This window comes from Euprymna scolopes, chromosome 7, assembly GCF_053919585.1.
Source record: "Euprymna scolopes isolate OS-2025 chromosome 7, ASM5391958v1, whole genome shotgun sequence".
Taxonomy (NCBI): Eukaryota; Metazoa; Mollusca; class Cephalopoda; order Sepiida; family Sepiolidae; genus Euprymna; species Euprymna scolopes.
The window spans coordinates 144,528,628-144,543,935 of NC_136488.1; the positions used below are offsets into that span (position 1 = coordinate 144,528,628).

Genomic DNA, 15,308 nt, shown 5'->3' on the forward strand with positions numbered 1-15,308 from the left:
GAATCCCGAACACGTAAATTATATCGTGCCTCGCCTGCCTCTGCCTCACTATGCGGAAAAAACACCGTGGTAATTTTTTTTTTTTTAATCTACTTTTACGTGTTAGAACTTAATTACATTAAAAAGCAAAAAAAAAAAAAAAAAAAAAAAAAAAGTTATAAAAAAGTGTATGCATTATTTTTAAAAAGTTGGCTAGTGTTTTGCTAAATGCTGCAATTCAAACCGAATCGGAGTCCTAGCACGTCCGTTTACAAATGAACAAATTAGTGATTCAGCGAGTTAATTATTGATTTCAACGTAAAAAAAAAAAAAAAAAAAAAACAGTGCCCATGAATGTGAAAATATTAGCCCGACACGTTTCTGCATAGCTTACTTGCCATAAGTTTATTTTTATTGCTCTACTCAGTCTCGAGCATTGTTAGAGTAAATACCCCCCCCCCCAAAAAAAAATAAAGTAATCATTTATAGCAAAATTGCACACACACACACACCAACACGCGCGCTTATTTGCTGCATCAAACCCTCCCGTTATAGGTAATAATAAATCTACAAGTGACCACTCCCAGTGATAAAGATCGAACATGGGGGTTCGTTTCAAGGTGGGTGTGTGTATGGGTGAGGGTGGGTAAGGGCGGTCTTGCGACACTCAGTGATTAAAAAAAAAAACAAAAAAAAATTGGACTTCAACAATTTATTCAAAGAAGGCGGGGGACCACCAATAATTTGCGCAACTTGACCATCCAAGTAATAAAAAAAAAAAAAAAACTTTGATTTCTTATAATTTCGAGCCAAAAACAGTGAGATTCAACTAAGTTTCATAGCGTGAATTTACAAGGAAATTTAAGGATGCATATATAAATTACAAATAATAATTGGTACTTAGTTATGCACTTATGTTACCGTTCTAAAATAACGTCATTTAGAAAGCCATTCTTAACATACGGAGGGGGACGGAGTTTTATAACTATTCTATACTTCCACTTAATTTAATAAATAAGAGTAAAACTCGAAAATACGAATTTAAAAAATAGCACGGTAACGTAAGTGCATAAGTACCTAATAATTTTCAGCTGCAAAAACAGTCCGTCCAAATTCGGTGGCAGTTTTTTTTTTTTTTTTTTTTTTTTTACATGTTGTCGACAACCACTTTAATAAAACCAACAATTCCGTCCTTCTCGATTCTTGCTTCAGAACACCGGCTTCGCACCCCCCCCCCCTTCGCTTTAAGCATATTGTATTTTAACAGGAGCAAAAAGAGTATAGAACGAAGAGTTATTTCTAAAACCGTCTTATTCTAATTTGTTTCCACAAATTAAAGAAATTCATGTCAGTATGTAAATAAGACGAATTTATTACACCGGGCCATTGCTCGTTATGGTCATGTCATGTCAATGTCGATGTCAATGACATTTTCTCCGGACACCACATTTCCTGCGGCCTCTTTTCTGACCCTCACCTTTTTTTTTTTTTTGATTTAGAAAGATATATACCAGTCTCCTTTTTCGAATTTATGAATTCGAAGAAATATTCGTTAAATAAATGAATAATGGTCAAAGAATGAAAACAAAATGTTAAAATGGAAATCGAAATACTTGAGGGAGGGGGAAAAAAACATTTATTTTAGTCTAAATCGCAAAAATTAGCATCTCCACCTAAAAATGTTCGATTATATTGAAGATTTTAGTTTTAAGAACTGGCAGTAGTAGTTTTATAAAAATTTCGTTCACTTAATAATTTAATGACCCGTGATCAATATAACCAAAATGTTATAAAACTAACTTGGTTAAGACAATGTTGTTTATATAGCAGACATTCTAAAGCTGAGATTTTCAACATAGCTAAATGTTGGAATAAACATCTTATTAAACTGCAAAGATTGGAAGAAATAAAAACCACTTTGGTGCTAATGCAGAGAGTAATCCGCGCTATTTTTTTTTAAATCGTATTTCCACGTTTAATTAAAGTTTAAAAAAAAATTTTTTTTATTCAATTGTAAGGTTAAAATACAGAATAGGTACAAAACACCCTCCCCTCCCCATGTTAAGAATGGCTTTTTAAATAACATTTCAGCACGGATCACTCTCTACAAGAGTACCACAACTTTAAAGTGACTAGTGATTTTGGTACTATTGTACGAATACAGCTTTTAAACAAGACAAAAATCGACTAAGTTGGGGTTAGCTTAGGGTTAAAAAAAGTCAGATTTTCGTTTGGTTTATTCTATAAGAGACTGATGAGCAAAAGGTAGGTTTTCAAAGCTGGCATCTTTTTTTAATCCTCAAATTTTAACTTTAAAATAAATATATGCATATCATGCCCCCCCCTCTCTACATTATCAGTAATTTAAAAAAAAAAAAAAAGCGTGAGATTAAGGATGTGTAATTCCTTTCGGTGTGGAGATCATAATGGAGTGTTGTATTTTCGGTCGGAAGGAGGGTAAAAAGCTTCCTAGACTGAGGCAATTTTAATTTTTTCGTCCCCAAATTTAGCTTGCTCCTTTTGGGGAGCTGGATTTTCACAACATTAAAAACTGACGTACTTTTGCCTAACTGTACCCTCGTGGGGAGGTAAGTAAATAGTTACTAATTATTAATGTTTTAAATGCTGTTGCAGGCTTGTTTTCAGAAATAAAAATTAAAAAGTTAACTTATTTTTAGGAAAACAAACTTTTAATAATCTCGAAAGTATCTATCAAATTAAAAAACAAAACAATTTGCGAATTAAAGTTTGCTTCAACTTAAATTTAGTTTAATTTAATGGAAGTTGGAGATTGCAACAGAGCGATAATAAATTTACAATAAATATCTAAGTGTTATGAAAAAAAATGAACGACACGGAAAAAACCCTTATCCTTGAGTGGCCTCTTGGCCTTGATAATGTGGTGATGCCTGTGTAAAAAAAAAAAAAAAAAAAAAAAAAAAGTTTTGGATTTTTCTTTTTATATTCCTACAGAATTTGAACCGAACTTTTTTTTTTTTTTTTCTTACTCTAACCTGAACTAAGTTTTAGTTCTAATTCAGCAAAAGTCGGTTTAGTTCGGTGGTAGAAGCAAGCACTCATTTCTTTCTACAATATTATTTTAAGAAAGGCGTCAAGACAATTTGTTTTATTTCCAAAACATCAACTTCTTTAACATCGCAACCATCAGCTTTATTTTAACTCCATATTTACTCGATGAAAACAAGTTATTGCTTTTCTCTCTCTCTCTCACACTTTATTATAGATTTAACTCACGCTTGTTAATGTATTAAGTATTTCTAAAATATAAAAAAAAAAAATCTAATATTTATTCTTTAAAAACAAATAAATTATAAATACGTAAATCTACAGCAGCACACGCAGTAAAATGTTTTAAAAATAGATGCGAAACGGATTTGTTCGTTTGAAACGCCTACCTGATTTTTGTCTCCTAAAGAAATCCTGTTGGTGTTTGAAGACTTTAATGTATGCGTGAATGAATGAAAGATGGCAATATTATTCCAAGTCTTATTTGCTTAATATTTTGATGTTAAGAGGCGACAGGAGTGCGCGGAATGTGTGTGTTACCGTAGCAGCCGCCCAGCGCCGAATGTGCGGAGTTCCCACTTGGACGCCACTCTTAACTTAACAACAACAACAACAACAACAACAACAACAACAAACAACCACCATACTAGTACGACTACTACTACTACTACTACTACTATTCGTAATATTATATAACCACCATTCACGGCTTGCATTAATACTACTTCTACTTCTACTAATGCTCATTTTAGCGGTGTTCACTGTCGGAGTTTTGACTTTTTTTCGCTTTTAACAGAATTACCGGTTAAAATCAAGTTCCGTCCGTCTTTGCTTACACTCCTCATCCAGTTGATCGTTGTGCTCGCTGCTTGACATGATGGGCGCCCTGGAAAAGTCACTTCTGGTTGCTGTTTACCCGTTTGAAAGTATACAAACGAACTTAGCTGTTTATTTATTTCCAAAATAACAAAATATTTTAAAACTGGTAAATATTAATCAGAAGTGACTTTTTCAAGGCATTGATCATGAAGCGCAACGATCAGCTGACGAAGAATGTAAACAAAGACGGGCGGAAATTGATTTTAACCGAAGAAGCACCCAAATTGTTTAGATAGAGTCGACGAATCGATTTTTTTTTAATAAGTGGGTTTTAGCAACAACAAAAAAAAAAGAAGTATTTAATTGTACATGTGAAAAATAGTAATATATCCAAAATATTACAAAAATTCCTCTTGTGTTTTTATTAAAAAAAAAAAAGAAGTTAATCGTTATGGAAAAAAAAAAGAACGTCATCCATTAAAGTTGTGAAAATGGAGATAAGTATGTCTCCTGCATTCGCTAAAAATTTCTTTTTAAAAAAAATGCAATTTCCCCTCCATTTTCCGTAAAAATTACTTTTAACTATAAATAATTTTCTACTCGATGAATTTTCGTAAGTTTTGGATATATTACTATTTACGACATAATTAAGTAAGTACTGTTGTTTTTGTTTAAAAATACTCATTTAAAAAATCGATCTCTTGGCTCTTAACAAGTACTAGCATGTGTCTTAAAAATAAAAATTAAAGAAAAGCCTCAACAGAAACGATAAAGTTAAGTAAGTCATATTAACAGGCGGAAGAATGTTTTCTCGATACTTATGCAGAAATACGGACTGTACTGTACTGTACTGGAATAATAATGCTATTATTTATAGCACATTCTTAGCATCAACAGAGAATCTTTTGAATTGAAACTATTCTGTTCTTTCATCTAACATTTGAATAAACAAAACTTAAACATCCATCCTATCTAAAAAAAAATAAATAAATAAATAAAAATAGCACGACCCGTGACTATTTTTCCGGTGCTTCCACTGCTTATGCACTTATGTTACCGTGCTATTATTAAATAGTATCTTCACGTTTCACGATATATATATTTTTTTATTATTAAACTGTTAGGTGGAAAGTTACAAAACACCCTCCCCTCCCATGTTAAGAATGGCTTTCAAAATAATCATTGATAACATTAATACGACAGCGTGTGTGTTAATTGTGTGTGTCCCGCTAACATCTTTTTTCTTCAGATTGACTGTCATTTAATTGTTATGACCTTCCATTTCTTGTAATAAATAATTTTACCAAGAATGATTCATAAGTTTTGGTTTCGGTTTCAATTATAGCTGAAAGAACTCGATGTTTTTTTTCTTCATAAGTTTTAGTTTCGGTTTAAGCTGATGTACACAAGTCATGGATATATATTTTTTTATTTTTGAAGTCACAACTTTATAATATATAAGAATTGACAGAAAATTGACTCTATAATACGAAATCTGCATAAATGAAAATATCAAATTTAAGTGTATTTTACGACCGGGCTACACGGGGAGGAGAGGAGCGTCTCTACTAGCTTAGATAAATACTTTTGCAGTTTTAACAAAAGAGCTACAATAATGTCAGGGTATCTCCATTTACGCTGAACAGTGTTCAGCCTGAACACCTACAAAATGCCAACATCGATATATTACGTATGAATGAGTCCATTGTGGAATTTCCACAAGTTCCGCTAGTAACGGTATTATTTCAGGACGGTAACATTAGTACATACATAAGTACCTTTTTTAAAAAAAATACTTTTGCAGTTTACAGGTTGTGCTATTCTTTTTAGTTTGTTAATTGTTAGGTGAAAGTACAGAATAACGCTATCCCTTTCCCATGGTAAAAATGGGTTTCTAACGTCATTATTTCAGTATGATTCGTATAAGTAGCATGTTCTCATTTCAATCGACAGTGACTTTTGTAGCAATCACAGAGAACTATTTTTCTGGTGAATCATTGAATCAATGCCCCTCTCTGAGTTCTCCGGCCACAGACTGACCAATCAGCTAACAGGGAGCATTGTATTCACCTGCTCCGTAAAAGTCTTGAGGGAACGTCAGCACTCAGCAGCAGTCAGATCCGGACCGCCAACCTAGCAACATCTATCCTCTTTCGACTTCTGTCCACCGGACATCTCGCTATAGCATTGACGGTCTCGATTTGAGACAACTGCTATCCAGCCGGGGACGACACGGTACTGATTGACGATGACAACCTTAAAAGAACTTTCTTTTCCTTCTTCCCTTTTAGCAGCCTGACCTGCCAGTTCCTGCTACAAATAAAATACTCTTCATTGGTATTGTTTAAAAGGAAGTTTGTGTTCTTTGCTATAATTTATTAGAAAGGTGAAACAATTATCTTTCCCAAAACTCTTTTCTTTTCTTTTTCTTTTTTTTTAATAATAATAATAATAAGGATACTTCTGTAGCTTACTGGCTGTGCCGTCAACATGGAAATAAAACGTTATGAAAGGGTTACAGATACCAAAAATCAAATTTGCTGTTCCTAAATTCTTTTCTAACATGGAGAGAGTGTGATGAGCTTTGTTAACTATTGCGTGCTTTCACCTGACGATTTAATAAACAGAACATACCATAAAAATTGAATTTAATTTGGAAATCCTATCTAAAAAATAGTATGGCCCGTAAACTGCTTAAAAGGAGGGGGGTATTATGTAAAAGTTTACAATTAACCATAATACTAACAAAAAGATCTCTCCCACTGTAAGAACTTGGACACCAGTGTCGAAATGTCGGATTAAGAATATAGTAACTCACGGTAGGGGTTACCATTATAGGTCCTGGCCGTGGGTCACTAATTTGTAAGGGTGTGAGTCGGTGTTCACCAATTTATAATCGGGATCTATCCATTTTTAGGACCAAGGTTGCAGGTGCAGGGATCTCTTGCAGTCGAAAGTAGTAGGGTATCTGCGGGACCGTTGAAGGTAAATTTAACGAGATTGCCGATTAATAGAAAGATGTCACCAGATCACATCCTCACATACATAAAATAAAAATAGAGAAATAACTCTCGGAAAATAACAACACTTGACAAAGAACTCGAAATCACTGTATTAATATGAAATAACATTTATTTACGTGTTAGGAATATTAGTTCAAACGTTTCAACGTAAATGCTTTCTTGTAATGAGTATTCATTATGCAGGGCCAACTAAATGAGGATTTCGTGAAAATAGCATGGAGTTTAAAATTATTGATTTTTAGGAAGACATGGCTTGAAATTAATGTGATTATTTTCGGGTTTGTTTTACTATACACATAGATTCAAAAAAGTTGTCAAAAAACGAATATATTACAAACAAATGTTATCAAAGACAAGATAACTTACTTTTCTACTTAACTGGAAAAGTTTTTAGTGTTTTTATTTAATGTAAAAAGTTTAATCGGTCAAAAAACATGTAATGTTTATTGGTATATTTGAAAAAGACAAATGGCGGCGAGCTCGTTTTTGGATACGTTAAGTTTGGGAAAATGAATTCAAACTAAAAAACTATACAAAATACTGTTAGAAACTCACTCAATATATGTTACCGTGACATAGGCTGACATATATTTTGTCAGTCATTAAAGCATGTAAGCGAAATGCGTATGTGTGTGTTCATCACATAAGAAACAGTAGTTCGGAATAATTTTGTTTGAAAAGAAGAATGAATTCTCATTCGATGTGGTAATTTTCCATGATGAGAATTAAGGTGCATGTGCGTGGCACGCAAATTCCAGACGGGGGATTTTAATGCCTCCCAGTGGCAGAGTTATCATGACATCCAGTCTTAGGGAATACAAGAGAAAAACTGGAATAAACTGATTTGATTTTCACGGCAAATCCTTATATAACAATGTTCTTGAACGTTCCAGCCTGTTTTCGTATCACTATATGCGGATACGTAACATAGTTCCTTTGTTTCATGTGCGCGGGTGGTCAAATCGCAACGTTGTGTGCTTACACGTTCTGATACTTGTGAGCGTTGAAAACGGTGATTGCTACGAAAATGTTACTGCCGAAGATTTGTTCCGGCCATATGTAGAGGTTGCTACAAGAAGTCAGCGCTCCAGAGGAGGAGCACTTGCAAAAAGTGCCTGAAGCAACCCTCTTTGCATTCCTCGGTAAGGGTGCCTCAGGCGATTAGCAATAAACTAACCCCTTTTCAAAGAGAGAAAGCAAAGCCTGGAAGGGTGGACCTCCTAGAACTGCACAGAACTAAACTCCCACCATAAAATTAACAGGGGCCAGGTCATTACAGGAATGGTCTAATCTCTGTTGATTTTTGGAGATTCAGGATAAAAAAACCCTAAATAAGACAAACTTTAATGAAGTTATATATATATATATATATATATATATATATATATATATATATATATATATATATATATATATATATATATATATAAAATGTTTTGTTTCAATTCCGTGGGCGTCACCGTGGAGATGCCATTTTGTGTAATGACACATTTTATTACTAATAACAAGTTTCACCATCCCATATGGTTGAGAAGTATTGTTGTAGTGGATCCAAACAATTAATCAAAATAATAAAGAATATTTTTTAAGTAAAAAAAAAAAATACTAATAAAAATAACGCTTGTCAAAAATCAAATGTGTTAACGTCAAAAACATATCATTTAATTGGCTAATTAGTAAAATAATTTAACCAATCAGAACTCACTATGAGTTTCTGGTTATTTTACTTCAGCAGGCTAAAATTAAATCCGGCTCTACAAGGTAAGTGACTGCACTTCGTTAAAATACTCAACCTATGTTGACGCTGTGACATTGTAACGTGCAGTATTTAGATTAACATGGAAATAAGATGAAAGGGGTTACAAAGACCAAAAAATCAACTGTGAGAAGTCCATTGACTTGCGCTGCACAACGATGGCAGGAAAAATGTATCCCTACCGCCATCCTTTTTCTGTACTAATAGACCTTGCAAGATACTCAATGGTTCGTTTGATTTTTTAACCCTCGGCCTCAATATCAACAGTTTAGACCAGGGTTGTGCAACATTTTGTAAGGTTGGGCCTAATTTGAACTTTGTAATAATAATAAGGGCCAGTTACCCTAAGAAAATTAACTCTTATGTAGATTTATGAAAACTATAGTTAAGTAATTAAATACATATTATAAATAAATATATAAAATATATAAATAAATATTGTGAATACATTTAGAAATAAAAATGTGATATTTTGTGTGGTCAATTCAAAACTGATAAAATTAGTTTTACGATATCGAAATATATATATATATATATATATATATAGTCATCCACATACAGTACTGTTTCGCTGTTTCACAGCTCATCAGTGCGGCTAGACAGGCAACCACCTCAAGCCAGGATTGAAACCCGACTGTCTGTATGGCAGTCAAGGCTCCTAACCATTACGCTATTGGCGGCCGCTGAACGAGTAGTGAATTTAACGATGTTTTGACATCGTCCGAAATACCGCCGCTCGATTTGTTTACACAAAGAGCGTCGCTTATACGCTAATGGTAATTCGTGTATCACTTCTCAATATGCTCAACTCAAGGTGAGGAGCATTATAGTCATCCACATATATATATATATATATATATATATATATATATATAAATTATCTACGGGTCATATTAACTGGTCTGGCGGGCTGGGTTATGTTCATAGTGACTTTGTCAGTCTCTGCCAATGATGTACTCATGTTTGTTTACAAAAATGGGAGCAGTGATCTAACACACCACGACAACCTGTTCTCTGTTGATGGCAGTGTAAAATTGATGCTGTGCAGTTCTAGGATGTTGACCCTCCCAGGCTTTGCCTTCTCTCTTTGAGGAGATAATCGTGTATTGTTAATTGCCTGAGATGCCTCTACCGGGGAATGCTAACGAAATTGCCCTGGCATCTTTTCCCAGGTCAGGATGCTTCTCCTTAGGAGCACTGACTTTTCAATCCTAATTTCTTACCCTAGTATCACATTTCTTTTAGTGAAAGAGAAATAAATATCTAAGTGGTTCGTTCATCCTAATATCTAGCTGGAAAAAAATTGGTCGACAGTATTGAAAACTCTTATGGTCACAGCTGGACTATGAACCCAAAGGAACCTTTTATTAAAGAGGGCAGACGTTTGATATTTGAATAGCTCACCTTGTGTGTTAGAAATCAACACAATTTCATTCTTTCTGCACGCCATTATCATATTTCCAACAAATCAAATATCATAAAAGTGTTTCCATCAGCAACAGCTGACGTAGCTATATAAAAAGATTGCATTTCTTTATTCAACAGGTACTCAGGCCCTGTCCCAGACCTTTATAATTTGCCAAGACATCTCCATCGGCAACTTTTGCTACAGGAATCTCAACCAGATGATTCAGCATCAGTTCATAATCACAACGATCAGACTTCATCTACAATGCTAACAACGCCAATTTCTCGTTCGTCTGCACAAAATACATATTTATTCCTTAAAGGATCAGCTTAAAGTAAAAATTAGATGTGACAAGACAAATTACATACCATGGAGTACAACAAAAGATGGACAAAAAACATTAGCCCTTGAATATAAAAGGGAGCCAAGTGGGAGTATGTTTTCTCTGCCTAAGTATAACACATGTTGTCCTTTATCTTATTGAAACCTAATCCAGTTATGGTAATTGCCCCTATTTACTTGTCTTGACTACAACTTCTCACGTTATTATCACAGTAGCTCGAATAGTAGCCACCAACCGATCCTGTTATTATTATCATCATCATCAATTACAGCTTCTCACCTGCTAGCCATAATCACCACAGTGATGACCAAACAACAGTTTGAAGATCAGCAATTCTCAGTAAAAGACCAGAGGACATTTGAACCAGGATAACCATCATTATCATTCTATGGCAACAACAGATCCTTTTCTGTCAATTCAGTGAATCATGAACTCTTTCCTAACAGATGTATATTTGTTCCAGAAATATAAATAAAAACCTTTTTATACAGTGTATTCACATTGAATTATCGGTTCTCACTAGATCACCAAAGTTAAGCAATGATGAGCCTGGCTATTTGAGAATCCTAGGCACTGTATATACCGTGCTTGGACGTAGAAATTTCCAGGTTCGTATCTGGAAGCATGTTTAAAAAAAACACTGGGAGAAATGCGACCTCAGTCTTTGTTAAGACGTGCATTTAGGAGAAGGAAAACTCTGATGTAAAAACCTGAGGTCTACTGTCTGCTCTGTCTTGTGGCAGCCATTACACCGACTGAGATTAGCAGTTGTGCCAAAAGTGTGGATGGTTCTACACAAAGCCTTCACCACTATAAACAAATCATCTGTGTGGATTTCCGAACAACTTGTTGTGACGGAGCTCATACGTCGAAATCGATGGGAATATCATAAGAAATAAAACCATTATAGTTTGTTGCACATACAAGTTTTTTTTTTTTTTTTTTTTTGTCACGTTCATCGCATATATCTCCCATTCCATTTAGTTTTTCTCTTATTAACAGGTGGGGGATGGGTTATGATTAGGTCTAGGACAACAGTATATTCTTTTCATTGTTTTGACTCTCGAGTGTGTATCCGTTGATATCTTATATGTTTTTATATAGAGTGATGTGCTTATCGGTTGATTGAGTGTGTCTAACAGTGTCGGATATATACCCGAGAGTCAAAAGAATGAAAAGAATATGCTGTTGTCACAGCCCTAGTCATGATACACCGAAGGATTAACTCATCGTCTATGTGTGTCTCTGCTCCCACCCCAATAGGCACACATCCTATTGGGTCTTTGCAAAAACGTAATGGCAAAGTTAGCAATAAGAATTTACTCAGACACCTGTGTACACTTCGATATATATATATATATATATATATATATATATATATATATATATATATGCATGAGAGAGAGAGAGAGAGAGAGAGAGAGAGAGAGAGAGAGAGAGAGAAGGGGCTTCTGCTACTATAAGCTGATTAGTAAGGTGATAGGAGGTTGCAGTAATAGAAATGGTATGAGGGGGGAGTTAACTTACTACTTAAGTTAAAGCAGACTGTTTTTTCAATTTCTTCAAGATACAAAAAAGTATGTAGCAAGATCTGTTACCTATATCTGTCGGAAGGTAGTCTGATAATGCCAAGCATTGAGATTTGTCAAGTTGTACTTTACTTCTACTTGGTCGAATGTTGACACCGTGTGAGAAAAACGGTAAATTCTAGAATGGTTTTTAGGCTTTGCAAAGTATGTATTCAGATAAAGGAGGTGTTTCTTTTACCACACGTATAGACAAGCCTTGAAGTCTCTTTAAAAACGAAAGAAAACAACTGTTGTTCTTGAGAGGCATTATATTTGATAATCGTAATTATCAATCTGACCTTGTGCACTCGAGTTGAAATGTCTAGATAATGATGCGGCATCACTCACCTGACTAATGTAAGCTGTTGCGTGAGTTAGTTGAAGTCTATATAACCTTGATAGAATTCAAAATCAGCTTCGAAACCTAGTAGGTGATGTGTTTTTCTCTTTCCTGCAACCTCTTTCCTACAGAAGAAACGTTGCTAGCCTATATCTACTCTATCGTTATTTTCATGGCAAGTGCTCGACCAGCTCCAACCTATGGTTCCCCTTGCCAAACTTTCGCAAAAATCACTCGACTAGCTACAACCACTATTTATGATTTCCTCCACTCTCTAACTGCGCCTAAACCTAAACGCAGATTCCATGAACAAAAATTCTTTCCCAGAACTGCCCATTGTTCTAGTGGCCTGTTTCCCAGTTGAATACAACATGACAGCCTTCAATTCCAATGTAAACAAGTTCTTGTTGAGCCGTCCCGACAAATAATCAAATTCTACCCAATTTACACCATTAATGATTACTACATTACTGCCTTACATTCATTAAGCTTTATCTTCGAGTGGCCTTCGGGCTTTGATAAGTGATGACTCCCTCGTACAAAAAAAAAAAAAAAGTCTACATAGCTCCCATGTTTTGCAGACAGTTATTTTTCCTGAAAGCCACATTTATAGCATTTATATCCCGGCATTGGACAAGGATGTGTTTCTCTTTTGTTTTAATTTTCTTATCACTTTGTTTTTGCTAGGTATGGGGCATTCTGCCGGATACCAAGCATTTCCCCATTAGTTTAGTTACTCCAGCCGAGAGATCTTTTTAAGATTCTAACCATCCCTTTAAGTGCTATTTTTTGTATTTCTTTTGCACTTGGTTCACTGGGTATATTCGCCAGATAGTTTTTGAAATTCTTTTCCATTAGCTTGGTTGCTCCTATAATGACTGGTTATGATTGATAACTTCTTAAGATTCCAGTTTCTTTTCATATTGTACATAAGTCCCTGGTATTTTGTTATTTTCTCTCTCTCTCTCTCTCTCTCTCTCTCTCTCTCTCTCTCTCTCTCTCTCTCTCTCTCTCTCTCTCTCTCTGCTTCACTAAGGCCAGTATCATTAAGGACGCTTACTTCAACTAGGGTTGCTACTTTCTCCTTCTTGTCCCATATCACTATGTCAGGCTTAATAGCCCCATTTTCTAGATATGCAGCTGTAGGAATTTTGTAGTCATAGTGGATGGTGTATGACTTATTTCCAACTGTTCTTTCTGGTACATATTTTCAGGATTTGCTGCACTTGTTGTTATTGCTGAGAGCACTCATCTTTTTAAAGGCATTGGTCATCAAGCCTTGATCTTGGATGGCCATTATCATTCTCTCCTGATCATAGTGAAGAGATCCCTTTTTAAGCCAGTCTACAGGACCTTTTTTATCTATATACTAGCATGGGTGCCCGGCATTGCCCGGGTGTTTGGAAGTGTGTGTTGAGCAAAAAAAAAAAAAAAAAAAGTGATAGTAGGAAGGTAGGCTCTAACCTGTATCGCAAAGGAGAAAAAGAACAGGGGAAAACCGTGACGTCTTTGCTGTTATGACCACCGCCAAACCGGAAGTGACATAGGTTTAAATTAAGGCTATACAATCGAAAAGAGGGGGATGACTTTCGAAAATAGCGGTGAAAAAAGCGACCCCTCCCTGTAGAAAAGAGCCCAGTTGAGGGTGAAGAAATTAATGTTTTTAGCCAATTTTTTGGTATTTGTCGTCAGAAGGGTCAAGCTTAAAAACGATACTGAACTTGTGAAAATCCGTCGCCTCTGTCGAAAGTTTTAGGCAGACTTGCAAACATACATACATACATGCATTTATATATTGGTAGCTCAAATTTTCGACCCAAACTGATGAAAAAGCTTGCCCTATCTCTGAATACCCTTTATGTAAAATTTCAAATGTTTAGACTAGAAATTGTCTGAGTAATTTGGTAGAGACCGTAGAGGTCGAATTTTTTTTAACTTTGACCCCTATTATGACCACTTAACATTTATTGTTTTGGGCTCAACTCAAGTTATTAAGTTAAATCCATGTCCAAGGAACCTATATGTAAAATTTCAAGTGTTTATCCCCAAAATTGGCGGAGGAGTTTGGTAGAGTTCTCAAAAGTCAAATCGTTGAACTTTGACCCCTTAACAGCCAAATTTCTGGCCGAAACCGGATTACAAAGATTTTCCCAAATTTCAGTACCCGGTATATTTAATTTCGAGTCTGTAGATTGAAAATTGACAGAGTTATTGTGTAGGGAATGTACACAGACAGACAGACACACACACACACACAGACAGACACACACACACACACACACACGCACTCACAGACCCTTTCACTTTTATAGATATACTAGCATTTCAGCCCGGCGTTGCCCGGGTGTTTGGATGTGTATGTTGAGTAAAAAAAAAAAATGGTAGTAGGAAGGCAGGCTCGAACCCGTACCGCAAAGGAGGAAAAGAGCGGGGTAAAACCTAACGTTTATGCTGTTACTACCACCGCCAAACCGGAAGCGACATTTTTTTAAAATTAAGGCTAGACAATCTAAAGGAGAGGATAACTTTAAAAAATATCGTAGAAAAGTGGCTAGTTGAAGGGGAAGATATTAATGTTTTTAGCCAATTTTTCGATATTTGTCGTATGAAAGGTCGAACTTTAAAACAATACTGATCTTGGTAAAATCCGTCGCCTCTATTGAAAATTTAAGGCAGACTTGCAAACATACATACATACATACATACATTTATATATTGGTAACTAAAAATTTTCGATCCAAACTGATGAAAAAGCTTGCCCTATCTCTGAATACCCTTATGTAAAATTTCAAATATTTAAACCAGAAATTGTCTGAGTAATTTGGAAGAGACTGCAGAGGTCAATATTTTTAAACTTTGACCCCTATTATCACCCCTTAAAATTTATTGTTTTGGACTCAACTCAAGTTATTAAGTTAGATCCATGTCCAAGGAACCTATATCTAAAATTTCAAGTGCGTAGACCCAAAATTGTCGGAGGAGTTTGGTAGAGTTCTCAAAGGTCAAATCGTTGAACTTTGACCCCTTAATCGCCAAATTTCTGGC

General features: G+C 35.1%; 1 protein-coding gene and 2 long non-coding RNA genes across 3 annotated transcripts in view; 2 read left to right on the forward strand and 1 right to left on the reverse strand.

The window, feature by feature from the left end:
• Positions 1 to 3,606, reverse strand: part of LOC145280022 (very long chain fatty acid elongase 2-like) — a 153,309-nt gene extending 149,703 nt beyond the window's left edge. The window contains exon 1 of the mRNA XM_080131676.1: positions 3,396 to 3,606. The gene's annotated coding sequence lies outside the window, so the exon portion shown is untranslated. The remainder of the gene's footprint in view (positions 1 to 3,395) is intronic.
• Positions 31 to 15,308, forward strand: part of LOC145280024 (uncharacterized) — a 172,613-nt gene continuing 157,335 nt past the window's right edge. Inside the window, exon 1 of the long non-coding RNA XR_013868526.1 lies at positions 31 to 2,567. This is a non-coding gene — a long non-coding RNA (uncharacterized LOC145280024). The remainder of the gene's footprint in view (positions 2,568 to 15,308) is intronic.
• Positions 8,570 to 11,281, forward strand: LOC145280025 (uncharacterized). The gene is made up of 2 exons (XR_013868527.1): positions 8,570 to 8,609; positions 10,150 to 11,281. It is a non-coding gene; the product is annotated as an uncharacterized LOC145280025 (long non-coding RNA).